General features: G+C 45.0%; 1 protein-coding gene across 5 annotated transcripts in view; it reads right to left on the bottom strand.

Annotated features, from left to right (window-relative positions):
* The window catches only part of PRR35 (proline rich 35), a 50529-nt gene that overhangs the window by 26963 nt on the left and 12962 nt on the right, over positions 1-10604 (bottom strand). Inside the window, exon 1 of one of the 5 annotated variants that reach the window (XM_014525559.2) lies at positions 4374-4405. The exons of the other annotated variants lie outside the window; for them this stretch is intronic. The gene's annotated coding sequence lies outside the window, so the exon portion shown is untranslated. Of the gene's footprint in view, positions 1-4373; positions 4406-10604 lie in introns of those variants that run through there. 5 annotated transcript variants of the gene reach the window in all.

The raw sequence follows: 10604 nt of genomic DNA, 5'->3' as shown, positions 1-10604 counted from the left end.
CCCCCGGCCCGGGCCGCAGGAAAGTCTTTCCCTGCCGCTGGCCCCAGCCAGCAGTGGCAGCATGCTGTCATCCGCATGCTCCGCATGCTATCCATGAGCTGGGGCCACTCGTGTTGAGCACTGCTGGGCTCTGGGTGACTGCTGGAGCCACCCCAGCTCCAGGACAGTGCACAGCCCCCTGCTGGGCCATGCTGCACCTGCGCGATGTGACAGCTGCCGCGCAGGTACCAGGTGGGTGGGGTGGGGTGATCCCTGCTGCCTCCCGCTGCCCCAGGGGGTTCTGCTATGAGCGCCCAGGTGCTCCAATTGCCACTTATGCAGCCAGTAAGTGCAAGGCATTAAAAAAAAAAAAAGCCCCGCACTCACCAGCTGCAGCAGTGATGACTGGGGCCTTTGGGGGCTCATGGCAGAGCCCCCCCCCCCCCCCCCCCCCCCCCCATGCAGCACAGGGCGGGGGAGGCAGCAGGGATCGCCCCCCACGCTGCCTGGCACCCGTGCAGCAGCTGTCCCATGGTGCATGTGCAGCACAGCTTGGCAGGGCACTGTGCACTGTCCCTGAGCTGGGGCGACTCCAGCAGTTATCCAGAGCCCAGCAGCGCTCAGCCTGAAAGGCCCCACCTTCCAGACAGCATGTGGAGCATGTGGATAACAGCATGCTGCTGCTGCTGCCAGCTGCAGCCAGCGGCAGCACCTGTCTTCCCAGCACTCAGCACCTGTCTTCCCTGGTACTGGCCCCAGCCCCGCACACAGATCTGGGAGCCCACACCCCCCTGGAAGGCAGCAGAGCTGTGCCAGACTCTTCCTGGGGGGCATGGGCCCTGGATCTGCATGCAGGATGACAGCATGCTGCTGCTGCTGGCTGGGGACAGTGCCAGCACCCGATTTGCTTGATGCAGCCTGCGCTGAATACCAGAAAAAACCCAGTGCTGCCACTGGCCCCAGCTGGCAGCAGCAGCCTGTCATCCTGCACCCCCTGGGAGGGCTACAGGCTGTGCCAGACTTCTCCCGGGGGGGCGCGGGAGAGAACTGGAATTGGAAGGGACCTCAGGGACAGACTGCAGACACTGGCCAGCTACAGATGTCAATATCAGAGCAGCTCTTCCACCCCCCTTTCCCCTCCCTCTTCTTAGTTTCTGTTTCCCTGCAAGCCTGGCTCTGAAATTCCGAAATTTTCCAAAACATTTCGGATGGTTTCGTTTTGTTTCAGAGATGCTTTGGAGCCTTCAGTTTTGATTCAGATTTGGTGTTTCAGATGCTGAAATGGGTTATAACACCTCCAAAACAAAACGGCTGCCAAAATTTCTCACAGCCCTACCCTTTATTCCACCTCCCTGCCTTTCTGCCATCTGACACCACCGGGGAAGGAATCCTGCCTTATCTGCACATCAAAGAGCAAGGAACAGACTTCTGCTTTCAGCTTCCTCTGTGTCAAACAACGTTTATTTTCTACCTATGGTGACTTTTTACCATCTTAAAGGGCACATGTGCCCAAAAGCTTGCAGAAAAAGATATTTTTTTGTGATTTCTTAGTTGGTCTAATAAAAGGTATTATCTTTGAACCAAGAGTTCTAGAGTTTTACAACAGGATAGTATTTGTATTTACAAGTAGTATCCTGCTGCTGAGTTATTTAGTTTACTCCAGCCCAATAGGGGCACATGTAAGGATGTGCAATGTTTACTGAGAAGCTAATTAGTGTACTCTGCAGTAAACATTTCGTGTAGACACACCCAGTGTGGACAAATGTGTAGAACAGGAGACTTAGAGCTAGGACTCGTGAGTTGGATTTCTGCTTCTACCACTTATTTACTCTGTGACTTTGATGGAGTCACATAACCTCTCCGGTTCTTGACCTCCCCTGTGTAAAATGGTGCTGTGCAATTGCAATTCATGAGGACATCCCTTTTCTTGTCTGTTTTGTCTTTAAATACCATCTCCTGGTGCACCTATGATTCCTGTAGTGAGAAAGAAAAGACATTTTTTATAAATAAGATGGTATTAATTCATTTACATCTTGACAATGTCTTGTACAGAGGAGTTATGCCTGGTGGCCTCTAGTTACTCCTGGAATGAAAAAATTAAATTATATGCTAGAAGGTAATTATATAATTTTCATCAATCATTCAGTGTTATTATCTCAGCAAGAGATTGGGATCTGTATTACAACTGGTAGCAGTGAAATGAATTCTTCAAATGCTATACACCAGGTTCTCCAGTACTAGAGATGTATTTGACCTATAGCTCTGACACCACATATAACAAATGCCACCTGTGATGCCCTGCCCCAGCTGCCCTCCATTGCTTTCCACATTGCTCAAATTCTTTTGCCTCATGTAGTTTCATAGTGAAGAGTAGAAAGAGACACAGAGCAAGAGGGAGCAAAACTGGAGGATGTTTCATGCTCATACAAATGTCAATCAATAGAAACCACTTTTCCTATGGTGTATTTTTTTTTTACCACAGGGACTACTTTGGCTATTAGTAAATGCTGTGTCCCTGTTGTTTTCATAGCCTAGGGTTGCATGATTCAAGCTTTTAAGCACTTATCGTGGGACGCGGTAAGGTTATTAGCTGTAACAAATGCCAATAGTTCAGATTAAGTGAGGAAAGCTGAAGGGTAGGTTTGAACAGGGGAAGAGAATGGTGGCTTAAAAAGGTAGCCTGGGATCTTTGCCTCTGGATAGGAAGCAGCCCTGTTCAGTTCATCTCAAGGATTCATTGCTTGCTTATGGGAACTGGACTTTATCACCAATTTATATTTTCAAATGATCCTTTAAAACCAAACTGCTGGCAACTGATTGCTTTCAACAACCAAGCTTTACATCAGATCCCATCTTGTTTCATCCTTTACTCCTATTTAATATTCACTGCCTTGCTGTATCCTCTCCTCTCTAGCTGTTCCCCAGATCTTGTTAAAAAGAGCCCTAGAGTTTTCTATTAGTTATTTCACTGGCCCATTTCCCTGTTCCAAGAATCAGCAAATACTTGCACCATTGCTACTACAGTTCTTGCTTGTTTGCCTCTCCAGTGTGGTCTCAGTACAGGAATCCCAAGTGGCCATGACACATTTTTTTTAAACTCCACTTTTCTGTTGCCATGAGGTCCCAGCTGTCGACAGCAAGTAGCCCGATCAGTGCTTTGCACTAGCTTGACATCTGTGCTTACTAAAAAACACTGTTCTCCCCAGAGGGTGCTCTAGACCAATAAATGTGTCACAGCCAAGTCCTTCCAGATGTGATTGGATCCCCATGCGGCATGGTGACCACACAATAGGATTTCTCCACCTACTCAAACTCTTCCACACATCGCTGGAACATCTCCATCCTAATGAACCAGTGCAACACTTACTCATTCACAGCTTTCATTCATTTCCAGATACTACTGAAATAAAGCCGATTTTTTTTTTATATGAAACACATTCTGTTGTTCAGTATTCTGTACCTCACATGACAATGGGCCCCATCTTTATGCAGCTAAGACCTCACAGTGTTTTGGTTCATAGAGAAGTTTGGAAAATGGGACATTTCTCCATACACATTTTCAATTTTTTTCATTTTTTTTTATTTTTTATTTTTTTTATGCAACCAAAACCTGAAAGCTTTCTAAAACCAAAATAGTTTTGCCTGAAAACCTAAGTATTTTGGCCAATTTTTCTCTTTTTCAGATTTTTGGTTTTTCTGACAAAAACAAATTTTGGGGTGGGGAAGCAGGTGCCACCAGTGAAAAATGTTGGCTTTGTTGAAACCCCAGTTTTCCGTGAAAACCTGGTGACAGAAGATTGCTTACTCAACCCCTTAATGAATTGCAACACTTCCCTGCCAACTTGATATAAAGCCACTGTCTTCCCTGAAATCCACTGCTCCCATCTGATGAATCGTGCCAGTTTGGGCCTGTTCTTTTTCTAGCCTGTGAAGTGGTTCTTCAGGCTGATAGACAAGCCTAAGAACCACTGAATACAGCAACAGAGCCTGCAGCACCCAGAGTGGCTGGCAGCACTATCTTGCTTTTCCCAGTCAAAAGCCTTCTTCTGCACCCATGTGTTTGTCCTGATACCTGACCAACAGCCCTGGTCTCTCCTAGACATCTCAACTTCTAACTTTCATTGCCACAGGGTTCATCATATGTATCTGCTTTGTTTCTATTAGACTGTAAATTCCTCAGGAAAGGCAAGCTTCTTCTTAAGGGCATGTACAGCTCCAAGTACCCAGTTAGAAAGCAAATAATAAATAGTCCTGTCCACCTTTTTATACCTTCTAGAACACAAAGCAGCAGCATTTCTTCCTCTGTGTATGAGAGAAGATCAGCTTGTACTTCACACTAGCCACCTGACTCCACGGTGGAGAAATAAACAGAATCATTGCTTTGAACTGCTCACCTGGCCTTTACCCTGTCTTCCATGCAGCCTCACAGTTCTTGAGCATAAAATGTTGCTACCTTTCTAGGTAGCACACTTAATGAGCTAACCAGCTTCCTCATTACCTCCAGCTGTCTGATCCTGTTACTGCATGTTCTCTCTCAGCCTGGAGCTGGGTAGCAATTCCTGTTTAACAGAAGTTAGAACTTCTTCCCAGATTAAGCTGACCACCTGGACAAGGTCAGAGGAAGGAGCATGTGTGCGTCACTGCCTCCGTCACTGAGAGTTTGTGTTCTTATGCCCACCCCACCTTGAAACTGTATTGCAGCTCACTGAAACTATTGCCTGGTTCAGAAGATCTGCAATAAACAGCCTCCAACTGGGGGAAGACTTCAATGGCATCCAAGTGAAAGTACACAGTGGTATGGATATGAATGCTGTGGAATGCAAGCCAAGTGGGTTAGCAGCAGCGACAAAGACTAAGATGACAGCACCCACTGCTAGCATCATAACCAGAAAATGGAAGGAACTTCTGGAGTTAACTAGAGAATGGAGCAATGAAGGGTAGGAAACAAGATCAGCTCAAGCACTAAGACATATAGGCTCTCTGCCCCACATGATAAAACCTGGTATCACATTTGACATATTCCTGAGCTTCTTAGGGTCATTGTTGCCTCTTAATTTATCTTCTTTGCTCCAGTAATGACTTCAATGCCAGTTGACTCAGTAGCAGCCACTCTGGAGCTGAAACATGTATACAGAATGTTTCTTGACGTTTTCCAGGTCAAGAGATTCTCTCAAAATTCTCCCTCTGCTCATTGGGCTAGACGTTCCCTTCATATCCTTATTAGACCTTTATAACAAGTCTAATAAACCTATGTAGGAATCTGTTGCATATATCTCCGTCTAAACCCCTGTGTGAAGACATGATTATCTTGAACTGGGTGCTTTTTAATTTAGCAAACACAGAACAAATTCCATGGCTGGCAGCCAAAGTCAGAAAATCTCAATCTGAAAATAAGACTTTGAGGATTACTAACACAACTGAAAAAGATTACCAGAGATGGGCAAGCTGTCTATCACTTGGGGCTTCAGATGAAAGCTACCCGTAGATGCCTTCCTGAAAAATACACTCCAGTTCCAGTGCAAATTACTGAAATTCTATGGCCTGTTTTATAGAGGTCTGTCCAGATTAATACAACGGGCCCTTCAAATATATGAACATACAAGAGGGTTTTCATGTTTCTCCATAGAAAAACAAGGAAGCCAGTGTTTGCCATGGAGGAAGGGTGGACCGGCAAAGAACAACACAGACCATGGTTCTCAAAGGATGGGAAGGATTAAACCTAGAGCACTGAGGAACATCTGTTGGAGTTTAAAGATCTCAGAGAAAAAGGAAGCCTGTTCATCCACCTTACATTTTGTCCCAATATCTGCAACATCAAGTAACAGAGGATGGACAAAGGGCAAAAATAAGAAGGAGCCATTTGCTTTGGTTATAACATAACCCAGAATAGACACTCACTGCCATGTAAGAGCCATCCAGTTATATAGGTTGAAGGTTGTGTTAATCTCATTTTTGACCAACAGGAAGCGGTGTCCACATCACAGTGTCACAAGCACAGCTGGCACTAATTGGCTCTCTTTGTAGCTTCAATAGAGAAGCTAAGAATGGGACCCAGTGCAGGCTGGAGCTCTGACAGCCTGCAAGGGAAAAGCCACTGTTTCCCACATTTTTATCCTTTAAAGGAGAATCCATTATTAAAGTTTGTTGATCCATTTTTTAAGTTTGTTCATGACCCTTTCATATATTCTTGTGACCCACTTTTGGGTTCCAACTCACAGGTTGAGAAATGCTGCCTTAATGTATATGCCTCACCTGCTATATCTTGTCAGTCACAGGCACCCTTTGTCCTGCATTTCAGCAATATTCACATGAAAGCTTGTGCCCTGTGAGATCATATGATTTTGCACTATGAGTAAATCACCGCAGATGTTGATTCTTCCAAAGAAACTTCCCTGCATTTGTCCTTTCTTCCCCGGAAGCATGGATGGTCACCTCACCTGGGGCAATGAGAGCTGCCTCCACAGTGCATCTGATTGATTACTTAAAAAATTCAAGACGAAATGTGCCAAGATTTTTTCCTCCTCTCCTCTTGCTCCTACCACAGACCAAGCCTCACAGTATAAAAACTTGATCTGAAGACCATGGACACAAATCATTATACAGTTTCCTGTATCTGTAAAGAACATACAAACATGGAACCTGAAGCGACTTTATGGGGCACCAAGTGTAGTTCACTCCTTCTGCAGGCAATTGTATCATATAATCTCATTCATGAACTGAACAAACTCCATCGTAAAAGTAGTTGGGGTTTTGTTCTCACTACTCATATTGGACTGTTGTGCTATAACCTCACAGACCTGAGATTAGAAACCCCCTTCTGATACCCATCCTAAATTTATTCATGGATAATTTATACATATTGCCTCTCATGTCACCATTGTCCCTTATTGCAAACAGTTCTTTTCCTTCCTTCCTTTCCTTTCTCTGGAAAGGAAATGCCTCTCAACTATGTGTCATATGCAAATATCTTTAACTCATTCCCATTTTTGTGCCAAAGTAATTCATGTATATATGAAATACTCCATCAGTAACCTCCTTTCAGCCCAACACTTCCCCTTTCAATATTGACGAATGTAATCTCCCCTTTAATCAGTTCCTTACTGGTCTTCATTGTGTCATAGTACTTAGGGTCAGAAGGGACCTAAACAGATCATCAGGTCCGACCCCCCTGGTCTTGTACTAATTCCCGTCTTCTCCAGCCTGACTAATAACTTCCACGTGGCACCATATCAAATAATGTATTAAAGTCCAGATAGATAACGTGTACTGCACTTCCTTTGTCCAGAAAATTGGTTATCTTATCAAAGAAAAATCTTAGGTTAGCATGGAACAATTTACCTTTAATAAACCCATATTGCATTTGAGTCCATTTCCATTTACCTCCATAGCTTAATTATTCTTTCTTGCAACGACTCTTTTGGAGCATTGCAGGCTGATTAGCCAGGAGTTACCTAGATCACTTTTTCCCCTTCTTAAATACAGGTACTGCATTGAGAACATATGACAATCCTCAGCTTGATAGATTGTCCTTGTGACAAGACTTATGATTTTATTTACCAGCTCTTTTAGTTAGACATTATCTTCCCTTGACTTGGTTGATTTAAGTTGTTTAAGTTTTATTTCCACATTTATTTTGGTAATTTCCATATCTATACCCTCGTGCCCATTGACCATCCTGCATTTACCTCATATTCATCCTTATTGTCTTTATGGATAACTGAGGCAAAATAGTCTCTTTTTTTTTGTGGGCTACATCTGTGATCTCTTTCCTGTCCTCACTGCATAGTGCCCCTGCCTTTTCTCCTCTTGTTCCCTTTACTTAACATGACTGACGAATGTTTTGCTATTCATGTCAATATCCTTTGCAAGGTCCAATTCAGCCTGACTTTGGCAATTCTCCCTGTATTCCTCCATTTCGTGACCTCTCATAGATGGATTTTTTGTTGATCAATTCTTTTATCCATTTCTTATAGGTACCGTCTTATTTTTCAGATCCTTTTTGAGATGATTTTTCATCCAATTAGGTCTGGAGCCCCTTCCCTATATTTCTCGCCCACCTGCCTTGTTGGAATACAAGTTTTAAATTATATTTTGTGTTCTTAACTTAAAGAAATTCCACACTTCTTTCTTCAAGTCCCTGAGCTTCTTTGTCCATTTAACTTCACTAATTAGTTTTCTCATTTTATCAAAATATTCTCCCTTGAAAATTCTAATATAATAAAGGGCTTTGTCTGTCTGTGTGTCTGTCTGTCCCTAACACTTTTGGGCAACTGTGCAGGTGCCACCAAGAGGGCAGGCGATGATTGGCTGCGTGGGCTCCTCTTCCTCGAGCAAGGAGGTGGGGGGGTGGGCCGCCACCGCCACCACCATCTTGGGCAGGAAGGTGGGGGGAAGTCCCCCTGCTCCAGGGAGGAGGCAGAGGCAGGCGGAGGAGAGGGAGCTGCTGCATCAGAGGCTGGAGGAGGAGGCGGCAGCGGCAGAGGGAATGTTTACTTGGCCGGCCCCAAAGGGTGAGCAGGGGGCAGGGGGGTGGGGAGGGGGAGAAGGAAGGGGGCAAAGGGATCTTGACCCAAATAGATGCTGTTTGATCCTTGTTATTTCTTATTTCTTATAGTTTATCATACTGTTATTGTACAATTTTTTCCCCCCTTTTACGTTTACTTCTATCTTTTCTGAACTGTGCATGCCTTCAAACACCATGATTGAGATTCTACCACATTTCTGGCTTCATGTCCTGCACCAGTAATTCTAGTTGCTCCATTTTGTTGTCCATGCCCCCTGCACTAGTGCACAAACATTTCAGTTGTTTCTTTTCCAGCACACCCAGATCCTACCCAGATTAGATACAGCCCTTTACTAAGTGGACTGACTCATTGACTATTGCTCTCACCAATATTAGTACAATCTTTCTCCTTGCTATTCATCTTCCTGCCTCCTTTATCCTTTGCTGTGTCCTTGTTCACCTGGTTTTCCTCTTTCTTTGCATCAAAATCAGGGATTGAGATTACATGAGTTTTTTCAAACCCTTCCTCCCAATTTTTTAATTTAAAGCTGTCTTTAGCAGTTGTGCTGGCCACAGTGCCAGAGGGTCCAGTGTCTCAGGCACCCAGGTGGAGTTCACCTAAGCAGAAGAATCATCTAAGCAGCAGCTCTGCAGAAAAGGATTGGGGGTTACAGCGGACAACAAGCTGAACAGTGCGCCACATCAACTGTGTGCCCTTGTTGTGAAGAAGGCTAACAGTATACTGGGCTGCATTAGTAGAGGTGTTGCTAACAGATCCAAGGAAGTGATTATTCCCCTCTATTTAGCACTGGTGAGGCCACATCTGGAGTACTGTGTCCAGTTTTGGGCCCCCAACTACAGAAATTATGTGGACAAATTGGAGAAAGCCCGGTGGAGGGCAATGAAAATGGTTAGAGGGCTGGGGAAACATTAGATATTAGGAAAAACTTTCTCACTTGGAGGGTAGTAAAGCACTGAAATAGGCGACCCAGAGAAGTTGTGGGATCTCCATCTGTAGAGGTTTTTAAGACCTGGGTAGAAAAAGCTTTGGTTGCGATGATATAGTTTGGAATAGTCCTGCTTTGTGCAGGAGGTTGGATTAGACCTCCTGAGGTCCCTTCCCATTCTAATATTCTATGATTCTGTGATCTTTCTTTGAGTGTCCCCTTATTAGGTAAACATCACAAAAATTTCCCAAAAGCACCAATGCTCACGCCATCCATTGATTTTCACTAGCATGAGACACCTTTGGTCTCATTCTCAAGGGAAAAAATTCCACTGACTATCACCTCAACTTCCACTTCAGTGACCATCTTCACAAGCCTGCTCTAGTCATTCTTCATTTATTTTAGAGAGACTCTTGCAGCATCTTTTATTCTAATTTGAAGGACTATCAGTGACTTTTCTCATCTCCCATCAGGAACTCTTCTACCTTAACTCCACATTTCATATCCCTTTTCCTGAAAGTCAGCACATTCTGCCACCTGACTCAAGAAGTCTATGGGCCAACGAGAGGCAAAGCGCTGCTCGACCTGGTACTGGCTACTGGGGATGACCTAGTCGGTGACCTAGTGATCGATGGGAAGCTGGGTGACAGCGACCACGAGCTGATCACCTTCACCATCCGCCGAAAAGCTGGCAAGTCGGTCAGCAACACGCAAGTCCTTGACTTCAGGAAAGCCGACTTTGACAAGCTCAGGAGGCTTGTCAGTGAGGCCCTAAGGGACCGTGACCACAGGGAGAGGGGAGTTCAAGAGGAGTGGTTGCTCCTCAAGGGAGCGATCCTCAATGCACAAACTAAGTCTATTCCATCTCAGAGGAAAGGCAGCAAGAGGGCACAGCAGCCCCCCTGGCTCTCCAGGGACCTAGCAGACCTCCTGAGGCTAAAAAGAAAGGCCTACAAAGGGTGGAGGATGGGAGTCACCTCCAAGGAGGATTATTCTGCACTGGTCCGGTCCTGTAGGGAGCAGACCAGGAAAGCCAAGGCTGCAACTGAACTCCAGCTAGCTTTGAGCATCAAGGACAATAAGAAGTCCTTTTTCAGATATGTGGGGAGCCGGAGGAAAAGCAGAGGCAACATTGGACCCCTGCTGAGCCAGATGGGGCAACTGACAACTGACGC

Source organism: Alligator sinensis, unplaced genomic scaffold (assembly GCF_000455745.1).
Source record: "Alligator sinensis unplaced genomic scaffold, ASM45574v1 scaffold449_2, whole genome shotgun sequence".
Classification (NCBI taxonomy): Eukaryota; Metazoa; Chordata; order Crocodylia; family Alligatoridae; genus Alligator; species Alligator sinensis.
The sequence above is the reverse complement of the archived record's forward strand: the minus strand, read 5'-3'. Positions and strand labels throughout refer to the sequence as shown.